Below are 10,063 nucleotides of genomic sequence, written 5' to 3'. Positions count from 1 at the left end.
TATCTATCTATCTATGTATCTATGTATCTATCTATCATCTATCTAACTATCTATCTATCTATCTATCTATCTATCTATCAATCATCTAATCTATCTTCTATCTGTGTATACATCCATGGATCCAGTTGTCTACCCAACCATTTACCCATTGTAGAGTGGGTGTATCTTTTATTATCTATGTATGCATGTATGTATGTATGTATGTATGTATCCATCATCTATTGAATCCATCTACCATTCTATTTAAAAATCTATGTAGGGGGGCTGGATTATATGGTTCAGTGGTTAAGAACACTGGCTGCTCTTGCAGAGGACCTAGGTTCAGTTCCTAGCACCCATATAGTGGCTAACAAACACCTATAACTCAAGTTCCATGGGATCCAATGCCCTCTTCTGGCCTCTGTGGGCATTGGACAACATGGGTGCACTTGCATACACACAGGCAAGACAAACATACACATAACATTTAAAAAATAAGTAAAATCTATTTAGATACACCGTATCTCCATCTGTGTGTCTATGTCTCTATCCACAGCTGTATTTATCTATATACGGTGTGTATATCTGTGTACCTAAACATTAGACATCCAAGAGTAAGATTATTCCTCCTGCCTCTTGAATCAGTCTTTGTTCCTATGGCAGTGATATTGTTCCCTTTAGGATGCATGCTTTTTATAGTGCCCCACTGTGTGTATAGACCACAACCTACTTATTCTATTTCTTAACTCAGGTGTATTTGGGTTGTTTTTGGTTTCAACTTTTCAGATTATGAGCCATGGAATTGTTCACCTTTAGAACACATTTTGGTGAATACACATATGCATTTTTACTGGGTACGTATTTATGGGTGGAACTGCTGGGTGTACACAGTGTCAGGAGCCACTGACAAGGTAACTGCTTTAGCCTCATACCAGCCGTACAGAGCCTGCCAGGTTCACAGCAGCATTTGCCTCTGTCTTTTCCATCTTGTTCATTTCAGTTCAGGAAGCACCTCCAGGCTCTGTAAGCTGCACAGTATTTCATGAGTGTGTGTCAGGACTTTGATGAATAATTTGCTGATATTTCCAATGTTTTTTTGTTTTTCTCCATGACAAGTAAATGCTGCCAGGAGCAATTTTGCACACATTGATCTAAGAATAAGATTAAGCCTTTTCTTTCTTAATTAAAAAAAATTATTTGAGAGAGAGAGAGAGAGAGAGAGAGAGAGAGAGAGAGAGAGAGAGAGATAAAGGAGTCCATTTTCCTGTCTCACAACACAGGCTGTTCCTACCAAGCCTGGGCTTTCCCATGTGTAAAATGAAGGTGACACTGTCTACTTTCTCGGGTAGCTTGTGGGAGACTCAGTAGGACATGGGTGCACACAGCAACCTGAGATGCTGGCTCTTGGAATTCAGGGTGTGTATCATAATCCTCCTTTTCTATATTTTTATGCTGTGGTGTTTTTTTTTTTTTCCTCTCCGGTCTTTTAGAGACAGGGTCTCCCTGTAGCCCCAGCTGTCCTGGAACTCACTATGTAGGCCAGGCTGGCCTTGAACACACAGAGATCTGTCTGCCTCTGTCTCCCAAGTGCTGGGATTAAAGGCATGCACCACCATGCCTGGCTATGCTATGGCTTTTACACTCATCAAAAGTGTTTTTGTCACATGGTATCTAGGGGAGTTAAACAGATATGGCGGAGAAAAGTGTGTTAAGGATTCAGAGGAGGAGAGAGACAGCAAAGAGACAGTCATCTAACATTGGTGGGCAAGTGAAGTCTTCAAAGGGGATATGATTGTTGAGTCAAATCATACTGAAATTTGTGATTAGATTTCTTTTATTTTGCTTTTTAAATTATATTTGTGTGTGTGTTTGTGTGTGTGTGTGTGTCTGTGTGTGTGTGTCTGTGTGTACATGTGAGTGCTGCTGGAGGCCAGAAGACGGTGTCAGATCCCCTGGAGCTGGAGAGGCGGTTACAAGCCATGGGTACTGGGAACTGAACTCGGATCCTCTTGGAGAGCAGCAAGTGCTTTTACCTACCCGCTAATACGTATGATAAGAATGTCACAATAGAAATGAAGGGACCAAGTCACAAAGCATATGATGCTTATCAGTCTTCTCATTGTGCGGCAAGTTTACTTCTCAGATGCCTTCCTAGGTATAGTTACTAACGTGCATAATGTTTACATTTATATTCATTTTCAATGGCTTCAGTGTTGAAGTATATTATACATAATATTGCATGTCTGATGCAGCTATATATTTGATATGCTGTACAATACATATGCATTTGTTAAACTTTGGATCACTAGTAAAAAAAGATGGATTTCATGAATCCATTCTTGGTCTTTTAAAAAGATTTTATTCTTTGAGAATTTCATACAATGTACCACGATTACCCCCCCAGATTTTCCTCAACAATTGCTCCCCTTCCAACTGAATGAAAACTCCAGGCTAATTGTGGAGCTGGGACTCCAAGAAATTGTTGTAGAGTCCTGGTTCCTGACTGGCTGTGTGAACCCTACGGAATGGTGCGAGAATTGGGAGTTTCCTACAGTCTGTTTTCTCAGTATACACTTGATTCTATGGCCAAGGACTCAATCTAGAATCCAGAAAATGTTAAACTAGTTGAGTTAAAATTTGCTTCATAGAGAGATAAAGATCAAAAGGTTTTAAAATGTTCCTGAATTCTTGGCTAGTTTTAGGAATCAACTTATCCAAGTGGTGTTAAAATGCTGCTTTTATTCTTATTTAATTTTTAAGATTTATTTTATGTTTATTTACGTGTAGGTGTGTGTGTGTGTGTGTGTGTGTGCGTGTGTGTGTGTGTATGTGTGTATCTGTGTCTGTGTATGGGTATGTATGTGTACATGGGTACCCAGGGAGGCCAGAAGAGAGCATCAGATCCTCTGGAGCTGGAGTTACAGACAGTTGTGACCCACTTTACATGGGTTCTGGGAACTGAACTCAGGGTCTTCTTTAAGAACAGTGAGCCATCTCTCCAGTCCCAAAATGCTGCTTTTAGATTTAACTAGAACCCAGAACTAGTGCTAATCCTTGCATTCCAGGAAAAGTTGGACTCTATTTCTTATTTTTTAATTTATTTTTTTCTCAGTTTTTAATTTATAGTTTCTGTGTACATATGTTTTGCCTGTATGTAGAGAAGTGACCCATGATCCATGTATGCATCCATGGAGGTTAGAAGAGGGCATCAGCTACGCTGGAACTGGAATTGACAGTTGGTAGCCACTATGTGAGTGCTGGAAACCAAACCCGGGTTCTTTGCTAGAGAAAGCAGTGCTTGTAGTCGCTGGCCCGTCTCTCCAGTCCCTATTTGTTTATTTTTTATACAGAGTCTCACTGTGTGGCTCAGACTATCGTTGAATTCATGATCCTTCTGCCACAGCCTCCAGAGTGCTGCGATCACAGGCAAGCATCACAGCCCGTGGTTTTCGTAGTTCACTGTGATGGCCTGGATAAGGTCTGACTGTTCCAGAAGGGGAGAGGACAGCACACCTGGAAAGGTACACCTGGAGTTGTCTGAGAAGTTAGGAGACATGACTCTAGATCTATGATAGTGTAAGAGCACGAGTTTTCCAGTATAAGAGAAACAAAACTGGAAACCAAACTGAACGAAATTGGACCCAATATCCCACCCTTGTCCCATTCCAGACATTTTGGTTACATTTACCTTTCTGCCACCTTGTCATCCCTTGAAGCCTCATTATTTGTATAGTGTCTTATTTATTGTTTTTATTCATTTTATGTGTATGAGTGTGTTGCCTGCATGTGTGTAAGTACAGTCCTGTTGTACAACGCCCTCAGAAGTGAGAAGAGGGTGTAAGACACCCTGGAACTGGAGTTAGGATGGTTGTTAGCCACCATGTAGGTGCTGGGAATTGAACCCGGGTCCTCTGCAAGAGCAGCCAGTGCTCTTAACCTCTGAGCCATCTCTCCAGCCTGAAACCTCACTACTTTTTTCTTTTATTTTTTTCCCATTTTTCTGTGTGTGTATGTGCATACATGTGTGATGTGCATGTGAGTGTGAGTCCTTATGCATGTGTGTTCATGTACATTTGGAAGCCCAAGGTCAGGAATCATCCTCCATCGCTCTTCCATCTTACTCATTGTATTATGGACTCTCAGTCACACCCAGAGCTCTTGGATATAGCTCTCTTGCTAGCCACCTTGCTCTAGGGATCCTTTCTTGGCTTCCAAAGTCTGGGATTACAGGTGGGTCAGCATTTCTGTGCATTCTGGAGGTCTGGTAAGCTAAGAAGGTTGAAGTTTTCAGGATGGAATTGAGAATGCAGGTGTCTTCCATGGTGTTCTAGAAAATGCCTAAAATCTGGGCTAGAAAGATGACTCATTGGGTAAAGGCACTTGCTCCCAAGCCTAATAACCCGAGTTTAATCTCCACAACACACAGTGTCCTCTGACCATCTCTCTCTCTGCCTCTCTGTCTCTCTCTGTCTCTGTCTCTCTGTCTCTGTCTCTCTGTCTCTCTGTCTCTGTCTCTCTCTCTCAATGTAAATGTATTGTTAAAAAAAGAAAATGTTGCTGGGCATGGTGATGCACACCTTTAATCCCAGCACTCAGGAGGTAGAGGGCAGGAAGATCTCTGTGAGTTCACAGCCAGCCTGGTCTATATAACAAGTTCCAAGCCAGTCAAGACTACATAGTGAAACCCTATTGAAGACCCCCAGACCCCTACCCTATCAAAGGGAAAATGTTCGAAATATAGTTGTATAAAACAAAACACAACAACACATGCAAGCAAAAATGGAACACTGAAAGCAAACCAAAGTAAAGTCCATTTCTAGTGTTTGACACTTTCTCTGGTATGAAAACTGTTGTTGCTGATGTCAGGCTACCAAGACAGCACCCTGAATGTAGGAATAGGAAGAAGTGAGCTGCAGTCAGTCAGGATGAATGGTATGTAGGGAGGCAGGGGAGTCTAGGCAGACAGGTTCTTAGGGTGAGGGTCTTGCTGGAACATTTCACTTAGAGACAAGCAGTAAGTGTCCAGCAAGGAAAAGCCAAGTGGATGAGTGTGTTAGAATGCCTAGTTACCTCCTGTAATGGAGAGTGCAAGGATGGTTCCTCATTGACTCCTCAGCCTATCCAGAGATCCCAGGAGGTTCCCTGGTCCCCTAATGAGAGACATGGCTTCACTGTGTCATAATGAGCTAGAGTAACATCTAATCAATTGGCTTAATTGACTAATTATATAATAAGGAATCAGATGGTTGGTTAGTGAGAGAAAACTTGACTTAAGGGCTCTGTGGAAGGATGTATGCCTAGGGTCACAGGGTAATCAGCTGCTTTCCAGAAGACTGTATAGGGGGAGAATATGCCCCAGAAGAAACCAGCATGGGCGATAGCAGAGGAGAGAGCTTGGTTGTTGTGGGGCTCCATGCCTGTTTTCATGTGGCTAGAGAATAAAGTCTTAGAGGTGGTGGTGCTCAGTGGTGAGTCTGGGTGGTAGAGGCTGATGTGTGACACCATTCCTGGGGAGACATTAGCAAATATTTATTTACACAAGATAAGGAATTGATGACAGACCAAAGGAAGGATATCAAAGTCCATCTGGGTGAACAAATGAGTATTATTGGGGTTACTAACAAGAGTATGGGTGAAGGGCAGAAATGGCTCAAAGTAGCTGCATCACCAAAAGCTGTTCCCAGCAAGGGTGACAGCTCAGGAAAGCTTGCATCCTGGAGCACGACTAACTTGCAGGCACCTTGACAGGTTGGAGAGTCTCCTCTCTTCATCAGCACTTAATGGTTATATAACCTTAGGGAGGGAGGGGCCTTGGAATTTGGTAAGTTTCAGGAACATCCTGAGATTTGTGATTTCCTTCCTTTGTGATGTACTTCCCCCCAGGACTGAATGTTTCAAAGACAAAATTGCTACACAGAAGAAGCAAGTCCAAGTGAGAGGTGAATCTAGATGAGAAGTGAGTCCAGGAGGTGAGAAGTGAATCCCCATGATGAAAAGAAGGGTGGTTGTGGGAAGTGAGACCAGGAAGAGAAGGGGATCATGAGAGGACTTGGGGCCTTTCTCCAGAGTCTAGAGTTGGCTAGGTTGTAGGGTGACCCACGTGTACTGGCTGGTTCAGGCCTGAAGGGTTGTCTTTCATGTGGAATTTCCGTTCTACAAATCTAGGAAAGCTCCAGGCAAATCGAAATGAATTGGCCTTGTAACTTATAGGCAATAGGGAGCCTGTTGTCTATATCGTCTCAAAGGAAAAAATTCTTTCTTTGTTTTTTTTTTTTTTTTTTTTTTTTTTTTTTTTTTTTGAGACAAGGTCTCCCTGTAGCCCCAGATGTTCTGGAAATTCTCTGTGGAGATCAGACTGGAAGTGATCTTACAGAAATCTGCCTTCCTGTCTCCTGAGTGCTGGGACTAAAGGGTTGCCTGGATTTTTTTCTTTTAAAAAACTGAATAGATTGCACTGTATACACATACCACATTTTTCCTGTCCATTCACCACTGATAGATACTCAGGAAGATTCTACACCTTTGTTACTGTGAACCACTCCCAGTGAATACCAAAGTGCAGCTGTCTTTTTGATATACTGATTCTAATTGCTTTGGACATATACCCACTAGTGGGATTTTAGATTATGTGTTAGTTCTATTTTTAGGGTTTTAGAGGGTCTTTTTTATTGAGACAGGGTCTCCCTGTAGCCCCAGCTGGCCAGGAACTCTCTATGTAGAGCAGGCTGTCCTTGAATTCACAGAGGCCTGCCTGCCTTCCACCTCCTGAATGCTAGAATTAAAGGTGTGTGCCACTACGTCCAACCTATTTTTAGTTTTTTTAAAAAAATGAATTTCCATACTGTTCTCCACAAGACTTTGCCAATTTATATTTTAAATATTTTATTTTTAATACATGTGTGTCTGTGTGTGGGTTTGTGTGCATGAGTACAGTGCCTGTGGAGCCCAGAAAAGGCTGTCAGATCCCCTGGAGCTGGAGCTGGAGTTACAGGAGGCTGTGAACTACCTGATGTGGGTGCTGGGAACTGAACTCAGATCCTCTGCAGGAGCATGAAGATAGTGAATGGTCTTTCTGGAGTTCTCCAGAGGAATCCAGACAGTCCATAGATGAGTAGTGCTGAAATTGGTGTGGACAGGGCTGTGGGACTCCTGTGTAGTCCCCTGACATGGTCCAGCTAGGGCTGGCCTGTGCCTGAACCTTCATTCTCCTACATTTTCTGTTAAAACCTACCCCTGTAAGGTGCAGATGCAGAGAAAGGGAAACACTCACACCCAGTTGATGGGAATGTAAATTAGCACAGCCACCAAACAAAACTAGAAATAGGAGTACCATAAGATCCAGACATCCCATGGGAACACATGCAAAGAAATGAATTGAGTCTATGACATCTAACCTCCGCATAAATCAGCACTGTTCGCAACATCCAAGTTACAGAGTTAATGTAGCTGTCCACTGATGAATGGAAGAAGAAAATGTGATGGGTATACATCTGGTTATTATCCAGCCAAAAAAAAATAATGGAATTAGCCAGGTGTGGTGGCGCCCGCCTGCAGTCCCAGCACTTGGGAGGCAGAGGCAGGCGGATTTCCGTGAGTTCAAGGCCAGCCTGGTCTACATAATGAGTTCCAGGACAGCTGGGGCTACAGGGAGACCCTGCTTCAAAAAGACAAAAAAAAAAAATGGAATCTAATGCTGGATGTGGTGGTACATGCCTTTAATCCCAGCACTCGGGAGGCAGAGCAGGCAGATCTCTGTGAGTTCGAGGTCATCCTAGTCTCCATAGTGAATCCAGGCCAGCTGGGGCTACAGGAAGACCCTGTCTCAAAAAAACAAAAAAAAAAAAAAAAAAGGGAATTTTTTCATCTGTGGCAACAGATGTGGCAACAAATGGGTGTGGAAGATGCTATGCTAATGGAAACAAGCCAGTTACAGGAGATGGAAGCTCTTTCTTGCATGTGGGAGCTAAAATAGTTGATCTCATCTCTCAGAAACCGGGAAGGGTTGGGAAAGAGGAGGACGGATTGAGGAGAGTTAACAGATACAGGGTTCAATTGGATGGAAGGCACAATCTCTGTAGCAGAGCAAGAATTAACTGTGTTTCAAAATGCCCAGTAGAGAAGACTGTGAATGTTCACAACACAGAGAAATTGACCAGTATCTGAGGTCATGGAGAGCCATTGACCCTGATCTGATCACACATACCACAGACATGTATCAAAATGTCATGTACTCAGAAATATGTGGAATCAGTGCTAACAACAGCAACAACAACAAACACCCCATTTTAGGGCTGGAGAGATGGCTCAATGGTTAAGTGCATGACCAGAGCTCAATTCCCAGCATCCATCTTAAGTGGCTCACAATGACCTGTAACTCCAGCTCTAGGGGATCCAATGCCCTTTTCTGGCCTCTGTAGGCACTGAAATCATGTGGCATACACATACAGTTACACACACACACACACACACACACACACACACACACTAAAATAAAAAACCTCAATACATACAATCATCATGTGTCAGTACAAACAACAAAAATCCCATCTTATTCCTTAGTGTGGAATTAAATAATTTATACAAAGTAGCCTAGCCCTGCCTGAGTACTGGACAGACCTGGAGTCAAATGGTGTTCTTGAAATTGTGAACACAAGATCTTCAGAATTTATATGGCCATGTCTCCCTACAAGTGCACTTTGCAATGATAGGTGTGTGTAAAATTTTATTTTTATTTATTTACTATTTATTATTTATTTTTTATTTATTTATTTTAGTGTGTGTGTGTGTGTGTGTCTGTCTGTCTGTCTGTGCATCTGTGTGTCCTGTGTGTGTGTAGTCAGTGGCCAACTAGCCAAGTTAGTTCTCTGTTTCCACCGTATGGGCTCTGGGGATTGAACTCAAGTTGTTGAGCTTACAGCAAGCACCTTTACCTTCTGAGCCATCTCAAAGGTCTGAGGAGGGAGTTCAATATTTTTTTTAAGTTTAAGAGAAATTTTATTGATTCAAGAATTTCATACAATGTATTTTGATTATATTCAGCCTTCCCCATCTCCACCCTCATCTTACCTCCTCCCCGCCCCTGATGTCATGTCTTCTATTAGTAAATGCAAAACCCTATTCATCTTACATAACACATCTGAGCTGGGTGATGGAGAAATCACATCTCATTAGAGTGTCAGCGATCTATAATTCTTACATAAAAATTTGCCTCCATCTTGACTCTCTAGTTACTTTCTTTCTTACTTGCCAAGTCCTGAGCTCAGACTATTCAGATTAATTTAGAAGCACCTGTGGTCAGGTAAATATTTATCTTGTGTGATAAGGTTCCTCACATAGTCCAGCACATGCATTCCATCTCTTGGGAGCTGGCATACCTTGCACCCTGAGGCCAGTTGCCTAGGGCATGACTCCTGTGACCCCATCTTTCTTTGATTCTACTGGCAGCTTAATTTTTTAACAGGGTCTCATTATAGCCCAGGCCTTAAATTCGTGATCCTTCTGCCTCAGTCGCCTAACTGGTAGAATGGTAGGCATGTGCCATCATTACTGGCAAAGAGGGTCCCAAACAATTCAGAAGGCTGGATGCTTATCAAAAGAATCTGATTTAAATGATCAAGTTGGGAGTCCTAATGTTTTTTTTTTTTTTTTTTTTTTTTGTGTGTGTGTGTGCGTGTTGCATGTGAGTGTACAAGGGGATACAGGTGCATACGCCTTTATGTGTGCATGTGGTGGGGGCACACACATTTGAGTGTACAGGTGAGTGTGCAGGTACACACACCTGTGTTGTGATGGTTTGAATGAGAATGTCCCCCATAGGCTCCAATTATTTGGACACTCGGCCCCTAGTTTGTGGCACTATTTGGGGAGGGTCATGGAACCTTTAGGAGTTATAGCCATGCTGGAGGAAGCATGTCACTGGAGGTAGGCTTTGAAAGTTCCCAAGACTTGCCAGATTTCCAGTCACTCTTTGCTTCCAGTGCCTGCTTAAAGAGATGCTCTGGCTCCCTCCTTCCACCATGCTTTCTCTGCCATTATGGACCCTTACCCCTGGAACTGTTAAGTTCAGATAAATTCTTCCCTCTTT

Source organism: Nannospalax galili, unplaced genomic scaffold (genome assembly GCF_000622305.1).
Source record: "Nannospalax galili isolate Female #2095 unplaced genomic scaffold, S.galili_v1.0 scaffold1275, whole genome shotgun sequence".
NCBI lineage: Eukaryota > Metazoa > Chordata > Mammalia > Rodentia > Spalacidae > Nannospalax > Nannospalax galili.
The sequence above is the reverse complement of the archived record's forward strand: the minus strand, read 5'-3'. Positions refer to the sequence as shown.